Here is an 11,547-nt window from a genome sequence, read left to right as displayed (position 1 = left end):
TCGTAATCACCACGATAGGCGAGAGCGCCATGCCTGTAGCTTGCTCGCCATGGATTGTCTTCACTAGAATTGTAATAATGGTCGTCGCTTTGGCTGACACTCGAGGATCTCCGCTGAGACTCCATCAGTGAGCTCCGAGAACTCACTCGGGATTGGGACTTGCTTGAGGATCTCCAGCTCACCGGAGACGTGGCAACATCCCGATAGTTCCGTTGAGGCTCTGTTGAAATATAATACGCGGAAACAACATGATTTTGCAATTTACATCAACGCGAAATCACCAAAGAAATAAACGAGAAATAATAAGGATACCCGAAATTTATGTAATTTGGTCCGAGTATCGGTACCTACGTCTAGGGAGATTCAAAATGACAAATAATCCACTATAATCGGAGAATCAAAGTTTACAAATCACTCACGCTTAAGTATTTTCTATACTTAGATTTAACTTCAAAACCAAAGTTTTTATAAATAAATAACTCACTTAAACATAAACTCATGGCATAAAATTATCAAAGCTCAAAACAAAACGCTCTATGTACAGCTTCCCGTGGCTTCTATATTCTCCCACGTGCGGCTCCTTTTTCACTTGTACGACTGCGGCGGCTCCTTTTATTTCGTGGGGGTTTTTCTTAAGCCGTTTCACGCACACCAAAAGGGAAATTCGTGTGCCCAAAGGTCAAATATTTGACCTGGCTCACCACTCTTTTTTTCAAATATTTGACCTGAGCTCACCAATTCTTTTTCAAATATCTGACTTGGGCACACCAGCTCTTTTTCGGCTCCACGTGCAGAGAGGTTTGGGCAGCTTTTCTTCCCGGAGACTTGCCTTTTATTTATATGTGTGCCCAAAAGTCAAGACTTGACTTTGGCCCCATGTAACAAACCTTATTCGGCCACCTCCTCAGATAAAGAAAACTTTGCTCCCCTTTTTTCTTTATACTATTATTTCCTCCTTCGTAAATCTTCAAGAATCCAACGAATTTCTTTTCATCCAATTTAAAATTTATTTAAAAAAATTTTATCAACAAATTCGATTTAACAAATCATTATCCGAATTCAAGCTCGAGACATTAATTTAATAGGCTTTACCAGTGAGTTTACCTATGACGTGGTGATGTCTCAATAGGTCATGCTCGACGAGACTTCTCAAGAACCCCATTTCCCCTTGAGCACGTTCCATGCTTTGCTAAATATGTTTTTCTTGCTTCTCGATCCCCTACTATTGGATGACATTGCGACTTCGATTCTCCAAAAGCTCGTAAAGATAGTAATATAGCAAGTCGACTATGTTTACATAGCGGGAGAGTTGCGGAATGCTTTTTAGTTTGGTACCAAGTGCATGGCATATATATCAAGAAGATTTAGAAGATTGTTCGAAATATTGTTTCACGAGATCATGTGAGTACTGGTAACAATATTGAAATTTCCATGTACATTATACGATGCAATGTGTACGTCATCCAACAATAAATTACCATATAGTTAAATGAATGCAATTGAGTAATGCAGCAATATGCCTAGTTGACAAATGGGAAAATGAGTACTGAATGGTCGTACATTTGTTTGTAGACCGTATCTCATGACTATATATTCGGAGACATTACGTAGCCTGCAAAAATACACATCTCTCAATCCTGCCCGTGTGGTTAACTTATTTCCTTTTTCATTCGTGTCCTTCATTTGGCAACTGGTGGATTCACATTCACATACCTAAAATCATGGAAGTTGGATATATTGACCTAACTTAATTGTACAGTATTAGATGGGAGAGTAGGCTTTCCCAGGTGCTCAGACGGACGGGTATGTGAACAGCAAAAGCTTTGCTACTTCTCGTGCAATGTTGCGGGGTATTGTAAATATGTAGCGGTGAAGTTTTGAAATATATTTTTGACATTATATGTCAAACAGCAAACCTTGAGCAAAAATGAATTTAGTTATGTCTAATTAATCAAAACCAAGTCAACAATTGACTAAAAAAGGCAGAGTTTGCTCCCCACGTAAAGAAATAAATTCCTTTGAATGGTTCTTATAAGAATGGAACGAAACTATATTAATCCATGATTATCTCCTATAAAACTTCTGAATTTGTCCTGCTATATTTTTTTCGGAATGATTTTGGGTAAAAGTATCTAAGTTATGCAATACGTACTTTAACGTAGCATTAGGGGAAAACAATTTGATGGCATTCCATTAAATTATCCGGCAATGGTATTTTAGATCCAAATTGGAATATCATTCGAGTTTAGCTAGTTTGAGTACACAAGATTACATATACACACACCATTGATAATCTCGAGCTGGTATATTTTTATGAAAACTGAACTATTAAAACAGTTCTTCATGTCCAAACAATGCATGTAGATCAACTGAATGCTTCCAAAAGAGGTAACATGAAGGCAATTGGAGGAAAAATAAGTCGTGAAGAACAAGCCTAAACAATTAATTACGTATTCCAGAGTGGAAATTGGATGTATGTAGTGAGGTCATATAGGATATATCTACCACTATATAAATATAGAATTAGACAGACTAGACATGCGTGCGCTCATGGTCCTAATTTTTGCGGTTCATGCACTTTGATCTGTTCTTAATTTTAGATGAGGATGTGGTCCATACGAGTTCTAAATTGTTTCTTTGGCCGATTTGTTACATAAGCATGAGATAACTAGAGGGGAATGGAATTGCTTGTAGTGAATCAGAATAGCGATTGATTTGAAGATCATTGCATTTGATAATACATCGGAATTGGAACGTATGTAGTAATGGGTGGAATTTTATCGTTTTAAATTGCTATATAATAGTAAATTAGGTAAGTATGTTTGCCATAGTATGTCCAAACAACAGTTACCAAATACGAAGCTTTGTGCACATGTCAATTTACCTTTGATTGTCAACTCATTCCCATGCCTTATCGCTCATTTCCACTTTCCCGCGTGTTAACGAAAAATGCAGTAATAAAGCAATTTTTATTCCCCATTTTTATTTCCATTCCACCTCGCTCCAATCAACCAAACGATGCCAAGAAAGCTTCCATTCCCATTCTAGGGATTTGATTGAAGATAATGCGGGGTTTCTCTAGGTGAGCTTTTCCGATTTTAGGCCTCTTCGCGTTATTATATTTATAGCACAATCTCGTATAGCTGATATTAATAAAATTCTGAAAACATGTGTATGGACATACATGCGTTCGTGGGCTGAGCATTTACTTATTTTTAAACCCTACTAAGACATGGAGAAAATATTGGCCACACAAATTGTGTCATCGCAACAAATTGAAAGCCCATCCATTGAGCAATATGTATCCATAAAAGCTTAGGCCCTGCATGTTTTTGTTTCTGAAATGTGTTTAAGAACAGTTTTTTCTGTTTTTATGTTCCTAGGAACAAAAAAATAACAGAAATGCGTTTGTTTGTATTTCCGTTCAAAATGCAGTTTTGTTCTCGGAACAAAATTGAAACAAGAAAAGAAACAAAAAAAAAAACTTATTTCTGGAATCCGAAACACTTCTTGAAGCCCTAAAAGAACAAAAACAAAAAAACAAAACCTAAAGGTGCATTTGTTTGTGTTTTTGTTTAAAAATCGTTTCGGAACGAAATAGAAAAAAGTGTTTACATTCCTACAATTTTGAACAAAAACGACGGTAAACTTGTAGAACGGAAATAAAAATAAACGAAACACATATGGTAAATTTGTATAATTTTTTTATTTCTTTTATTTTTTCTATTTTTTTTCTTATCTTTCCTTTTTTTCTTTTTCCTTTTTCCTTTTTTCTTTTTCTTCTTTTGGCTAGGTCGCCGCCTCGCCATGGTCGGCGACCGGCCGACGAGGGCCAACGGCCTCGCCCGGCCACGGCGAGGCTCGAGCTCGGCCTCGTCGGATCCGGCAAGCTCGAGCTCGCCCCGACCAAAGCGAGGCCGACCCTCGCCCGGCCTACGGCGAGGCTTGGCCTCGCGGGGGAGCGAGCCTCGCCGTCCGGGCGAGGCCGTCGGCCCCTCGTTGGCGGCCGCCACCATGGCCGAGGCCGGCGACCCGCAAAAGAAAAAAAGAAGAAAATAAGAAGAAAATAGAAAAGTGTTCAAATGTGTTTGAAATAAGAACGCAAATTTATTATTTTTATTTCTGTTTCTTTTTTTTTTTCTTGGGAACAAAAGAAAAAAAAAAACAGAAAAAGTGTTCAAAAACAAAAAAAAAGAAACACAAACAAAAAAGTGTTTCGGGCTTCGTTTTCGTGCCCTTTCTCCTTCGTTCGTGCCCTTTCTCTTTCGTTCATGCCCTACCCGAAACAACGCTCTCCCTTTTCCGGCGTCTCTCACAAGTTCACCACCAGCTGACTCTCCGGCGCCTCCCACTCGGCTGACTCTCCGGCGCCTCCCCACTCGGCTGACTCTCCGGCGCCAACAGCTGCTGCTCCTACCGGCTGAAGCTTCTGAATCGAGGTTAGTTTCTGCTGCTCCTCCTTCTCCGTTCGACGAGGGCTTCAGCGAGAGCCACCCCTCACAGATCTGGGCGACGGCTGCTCGGGGCTCGAGCGCGACAGCTCGCTCGAGCCAGCGCTTGCCCAGATCTGCGAGAGGCTCGCTCGAGCGAGCCCTCGTGCTCGAGCCCCAAGCGAGCGTTGCTCGTTGGAGCTGCTCTGCCGAGCTCGAGCTGCTTTGGTCGCTCGGCAGAGCAACGACGCTCGCTCGAGCTTTTCTGCTCACTCGAGCGAGCCCTCGTGCTCGAGCCCCAAGCGAGCGTTGCTCGCCCAAATTTGGACATGTGAGGGATTATGATTGTATTGGTGTCTTCTGTTACTCTAGGCTCACGGATATCATGCAAACTTTGCTACAACGGCACTTGTAACCGAGGCATGTAATTGACTGAAAGCATGTTAACTTTTACATTGAGATTGCGGCTCCAGATTATCTTCTTACTATTTGGGTAATGATTTCTCTCATGCTTTTATGCTAAAACTAAACAATTGCTCTTGTGATGCTTGTTAAATTATAAACTAAAGTAGGTATGTCCAATATGTTGCACTTTTTTTGTAGAATTGTTGCTTGCTTTGCGCCTCTATGTATCAATATGCATGTGGTAAATTTTTCTGTAATTTTGCGTCAAGAACCATTATATGCCCTTAATTTGAATTGATGTTGGCATTTGTCTTCTAACAGAATCATCAGATGTCCTTGTTGTGGTTGATTCACACGACTACCCTGCACTGCTAGAGTTCCTGAAGAGTAATGGAGATGATCAACAGTTCCGTAGAAAACTTGCTTGAAAGGCCTTTCAAAGTGTTGCTTCCTATGATTCTGCAGTGTCAGAGTGGCTATGGAGACAAACAACTGGAGGTATTCGTCTAGTTCGTGTTCTCAATTAATGTCATAGCCACTAAGGCAATTAAAAATGCATGTAGGTCTAAACACATGCAAGTGAGGGGCTTTTTAGAGACTTGGTTCTGATGGTATCCTTTTGTTTGTTTCTTTTGGAAATCAGTAATTTCAGTAGGTTCTGTTACCCTATTAGTTTTTTAACCGAAAATGTGGAGGTTGACGACTCTTCCTTTTGATAGAGAAATTCCCTCCTAGCTTAACATTGCCTCTATCTCTTAAAAGTTCTCTTCATATTGGTGAAAATCCCCACCATAAGGCTGCATGTGGACAAGAGTCTTGCTAAGGTTAATGGAGGTGGTATTGCAACTGCAATCCAACATCATGGAAGGCGATTCCTTGATGTCATATTTTTACATCAAGGTCAATCTTTTGAGGAAGTTGAAATTGCAGCGGATCTAGTAATTATCTAGCTTTGAAAACTTCATTAGATAGAGGAGGCAGTTTCTAAAATGGAATCTTGTTATTAAATCTAAATAATAGATAGTATCTTCATGTTATAGCTAAAGCTTTTTGATAAATTAACAAAGGCTTCAAGAAGTCAATATGTTATTAGAAGAGGAGGTACTCAATTCAAATCTCTATGGCACTTTATTTGCTTCTTCAACATAACTATCTGTGTATTTGAGCGTGCAAAAGGTTTAGGTATAATGAAACACTAACAATGTTTTGCAAAGGAGATTAGCGATACAGGGGACTAATTGGCTGCCTTCTAGTATCATAACCATGTGTTTTTGAGATGAGACTGGATGCTGTTTAGAAGTCTCTGAGCAACTGCAATAGTAGTTTGTTCTGCAAAGTTCGTTTAAACCATTGACAGATCGTGGTAACAATAGCATATCTATCTCTCATTTGTTGTGAATTATGTATTGGTGTTGCAGGAAATGTCATATAATAACTATCTGGATGTTGATGCTGCCTGGAATCGTGTATCCGAGTTTAGTGATCTACATGCATTGTCATAAAGCATACAAATCCTCATGGGGTGGCTTCCCCCGCCGATATTCTTCAAGCATACAGATTAGCAGTCAAAGCAGATCCAGTCAGTGCATTTGGTGATATCGTGGCCTTCAACATAGAAATTGATGAGGTATATGCTTATTTCATTATGCAAGTTACAAAGTGAAAATTCGAATTTCCTTATATAGTACACCCACCGAGTCCAAATATAATAAACTGAAAAAGGCTCCTCATTTTTAAATCCATAGAGTTCCATATTGAAGCTCATTCTTGAGTCAACTAGTTTGAGCGAATTAGGCTAAATGTTATGCCATGGTCACATTCCATAATATATTATAATTCTCTGATAAATAAAAAGGAGTGTGAGCTTTTAAAACTTTAAGCCTCATTCAGCAAGGGCTTCCCTCAAAATTGAAACAACACTGGTGTGGGTGCGGGTCTCCTATTGCTGAGTCAGTATTGTAATGCTTCACTTGATAAAGTTGATTGAGTTGAACGTCAACACTAACCTTGCAATGTCCTATTGTGCATATAGAACTTGGCGAGGGAAGTCCAGGAGTTCACAAGCCCAACGGATGGTGAAACTCGGATGTTCTGCGAGATTATGGTGGCACCCAAGTACTCAAAGAAGGGGCTAGAGGTTGTCCGTGGGAAGTCAAAAACATTGAGGATTCTGGAAGCGAAGAACGGAAAAGGGGAGCTTTCATTGAGACAGGTCGGTGGGGGATGGCCGGCTCAGGATTCCGATGATTTTAACTCCCGTAGACATCCAATTCAATGCGGTCTCAGGGATAACTCCGCAAGAGAGCGAGCTTGAAGATGCAGAGTCTGCATGGCTCTGCGTTGAGCCCGTTGAGTACACTTGCAGTGCAAATTTTAAGACTCTTAGTGCAGTCACCAAAGAGAAATTATTAATTCAGTCTTATATTCATTGTAGGTGTTTCAATATAATCTAGAATATTTTCAACTTTGTGGCTTTGCCGATGTAGTTCTAATGTTGTTGTGTCATTCTAATTATATGTCTATAAGACAAAACGTTATTTCGTATCAAGTAATTGGTATGATATAAAATGACTCATACCTAAAAGAAATTCTGTTATAGAATGTGATGGTCGAAATTTATAACGAAGACTGATGTAGGCTTCAATCACCCACCTGCAGTTTGAGTGATTCCGAATAAGGGGGCTATATTATCAAGAACAGTGAGTTTAGCCTTCAAAAGAAAGTCTGAATCTGGAACTCATCTAGATTTTGATTATTTTCACGTCAATTAACTTCCTAGGGAACAAATTGGATAATGGAGATTGTTTATGAACATTTAGATATGATATAAAAAAAAAAAGTATTTGAAAAAAATTCGATACAAACTTTACTTACAAAATTTTCTACCAAGTATGTCATATGATCATGTTCAGAATGTTTGTCTTCATTCATCATGAACACAATTAAATTAATGAGCATTTCATGAGAATGAGAATTCAATATCAAATTTAAACTTTATTTTAAAAAAGCATTTTTTGAAAAATTTAAAACATAAATTTTGTACCGTTACCAAACGTATTTCTGTTCTTTTCTATTCTAGGAACAGAAATGAGTACGCTTACCAAACGTGTTTCGTCCTTTTTTATTTCAAGAACAGTTTTTTTACACTTATCAAACGCGTTAACTTTTATTAAAAACTGTTCCCTTAACGAAACATTTCTTTTTTTTTTTTTTATTCCCTCGAAACAATTTTGAAACGTAAACCTTACCAATCGCGCCCTTACTTATCAGGCTATTCTTCCTTCGTTTCTCTCCTCTCATAGACTTGCACCTTCATTTCTCTTCTTCTTCTTTGCCATTTCTCCCTTCCTTTTTTTTTTTTTTAATTACTTTCTTTCCCTTTGGCCTATGGCCAGTACTTGGTTGTGGTCAGTGACTGGCCACAAGCTTGGTTGCTCTCGCCGAATCTGACGAGGGGATTCGATGAGGGTTGACTCTCCCAACTAGGGTAAGGGTCACTCGCGCTAAATCTGTCAAGGACTAAGCCCTTGTTAGATCCGGAAGCTATGGAGGGAGGGATGACTCAGAGCACAGAAGATCTCAAGGATGCAGGGGCTCGGGGTCATGAGTGATGACAATGGGCACAGGAGACTTAGGCTTGTTCTTGGATCCAAGGGCCGCAGGGGTAGCGGACGATTTCAATGGTGGAGCTGTTGTTGGTGGGGAAGGCACAAAGGTCGAGCTCAAGTGAAGGAGAGGCCGGGTGAATGACGTTGTCGTGCCCCGTGCAAATGAGGGGGAGGGCTGAAGGAGGAGAAGGGGTTTACGGAGGAGAGAGACCATCCGTGGCTTGCAAAAAGAACGAAGAAAGCAGTGGGAGAACAGAGAAAGGGCAAGAAGATGAACACATGTTGTTCAATTAATAAGCTTTCAATTTGTTGCGCTGGCACAACCTGCACAACCAATATTTTCTCCCAAGGAACATGTAGTAGCATTAATGCTGCAATCCAGACACTTGGTGGAAATTTAGTTGCTCTCGGTCAACATCAAGTTCAATAATATCTAAACAATTACACTATGAAAAGATAATGTTGCATATTTATTCTCTTTTTACTCCTTTTTTTTTTTTCACTTTCCATCCATCACATATTGATGAAACAATTATGTGGATCGTTGTAATTATCAAATCTACTTATTGAAATGTTGCCTAAGTTTCGACCCAAAAAAAAAAAAATGTTGCCTAAATTCAACACAATCAATGAGTGATATCACACATCGAGGATTTATTTTGCGCTTAGCATTCAACATAGCACATATTATTGATTTATATTAGAGTAATATTTTAAGCATCTTAAATTTTGATTGCTTCAATTTGGTAAATTCTCAGATTTGATTATATTATCTAAAATTTTAAACTTCAGTTACACTTTTGCCATTAGTTTAGAATTTTAAATGCACTAATCTATAAATAAAAGTTGACGGTCTGAGCACTCTTTGTATGGAAGGGGTGTATCAATTTTTATCATTTTTAATTCTTCAATTTATCATTTGTAATGATGTTTTGGCAATTTGTGCACTCTTACTTATATTTTAAAATAAAGGTACTTTGAGTACTTATTCTAATTTGGTTGAGTTAATTTTTTCGGTTTTCTGTAATTTTTTTTTACTAATTTATTGAGTTGACTTCATTTGAAATACCTATTTGTAACAAATATTAATTAAAAATAAGAAAATTTATTGAGTTGATTTTATTTCAAATACCTATTGTAAAAATATTAATTGAAAAATTAGAAAACTTATTGAGTTGACTTTATTTGGAATACTTATTAGTAACAAATATTAATTAAAAAATTTAGATGCATAATAGTGAAAAATTCACTTCCACCACTCAAAATTGTGGTGCTATTATGGAACATTAAGTTCGTAATTCATATAAATGAGTCAAAACAGGTTATATTGATTATTTTTTAATCAAAATCACATGAGTCAATTAGAGTCTAATCATTTTCGAACCAATCCACCATTCGATAGCCCAAGTGCTACTTAGGAAGAGGGTTTCCTCGAGAGAGCGACTTGCATGCCATTTTGAAACATGAGCGTTCCCATTTCAAGTGCATTTTTTAAGAACACATGTCACTTAATGGATGAGCTTTTAATTTGTTACACCGACACAACTTGTATATTCAATATTTTCTCTCAAAGAGAACACATGTCACTTAATTTGTTACACCGACACATCTAGCATTAGCGTTGCAATCCAGACACCCAGTGGACACTTATGTTGCTCTCGGTCAACAAGTTCAGTTATATCTAAACAATCACACTATGAAAAAAATTGTTGTGTGCATTTATTCTTTTTTTACTTCTTTTCTACACTTTCCATCCATCACATATTTGATGAAACGATTACGGGGACATTACAATTATCAAATCTGCTTATTGAAATGTTGTCTAAATTTAAACCCAAATAATAATAATAATAATAATAATAATAATAATAATAATAATAATAATAATAATAATAATAACAACAATAAAAATAATAATAATTCCTAAGTGACTCTACACAATGAATGAGTGGTATCACACTTTCGGGTTTTGTTTGCGTTTAACATTCAACACAACACATATTGATGATTTGTACTAGAGTAATATTTTAAGCATCTTCAATTTTGATTGCAAACTTTCATATTTGATTATATTATCTTAAATTTTAAAATTCAGTTACACTTCTGTCATGAGTTTAAAATTTTAAATGCACTAATCTCAAAAAAGTTGGCGGTCTAAGTGTTATTGCTTCCCCCTCTCCTCAATTAAAAGAAAAGGTTGAAAGGGCCTAAGCACTCTTTGTACGGAAGGGGTGTATCAATTTTTGCCATTTTTAATTCTTCAATTTATCATTTGTAATGATGTTTTGGCAATTTTGGTACTCTTACTTTTGTTTTTAAAAAATGTACTTTGAGTAGTTATTCTATTTTAGTTGAGTTAATTTTTTCAGTCTTCTGTAATTTCTTTTACTAATTTATTGAGTTGACTTCATTTGAAATAACTATTAGTAACAAATATTAGAAAAAAATTAAGATGCATAACAGTGAAAATTTCACTTCCGTCAGTCAAAATTATGGCTCTATATTGAGACATTAACTTTGTATTTCATATAAATGAGTAAAAAAAAAGTTATATAGGTCATTTTTTATCAAAATTACATGGATCAATTAGGGCTTAACCATTTTCGAACCAATCATTTGACAGCCCTGAGTACTACTTCGAAGAGGGTTTCCTCGAGAGCAACTTCATTTCAAAGGAAATCAAGGACGGGTATTGCAAGAAGTCGTGGAGTTTCCTTTTCAGACATTAAATTCGACGAAACTAATGACCCGAGATGCTTCCGCGAAGCTTCTTGGAAAAAGTGGAAAAAGAAAGAGAGGCAAAAAGATTGGTCAAATTAAGTTCATATAAGGTGAAGAGTGAGAGTTTCTCTCTCTCATTGAGTTAATGGGACTGTCAAACCATCCTAAGATAATCATAAAGAAAGCCAACGGTGGACCCAAAAATGGAGAGTTCACTCTTCCTCTCTCGCTGTCGAATAGGCACCGCGTCAAAAAGACAAATGCTAAAAAGGAAAAAAAAAAAAACAAAGGACGAAATAGCATAAATATTTATAAAAAAAAGGATTGAAATGATTTCAGAAAAGTAAAAAATGTTGGGGGCAATAAGGGGCGGCTTTGCATCC

General features: G+C 37.3%; 1 pseudogene; it reads left to right on the top strand.

Annotated features, from left to right (window-relative positions):
* Positions 1–6,021: 6,021 nt before the first annotated feature.
* Positions 6,022–7,383, top strand: LOC108953894 (annotated as a pseudogene).
* The last annotated feature ends 4,164 nt before the right edge of the window (positions 7,384–11,547 follow it).

The sequence above is a fragment of the Eucalyptus grandis genome, chromosome 8 (assembly GCF_016545825.1).
Source record: "Eucalyptus grandis isolate ANBG69807.140 chromosome 8, ASM1654582v1, whole genome shotgun sequence".
NCBI classification, from domain to species: Eukaryota; Viridiplantae; Streptophyta; class Magnoliopsida; order Myrtales; family Myrtaceae; genus Eucalyptus; species Eucalyptus grandis.
The sequence above is the reverse complement of the archived record's forward strand: the minus strand, read 5'-3'. Positions and strand labels throughout refer to the sequence as shown.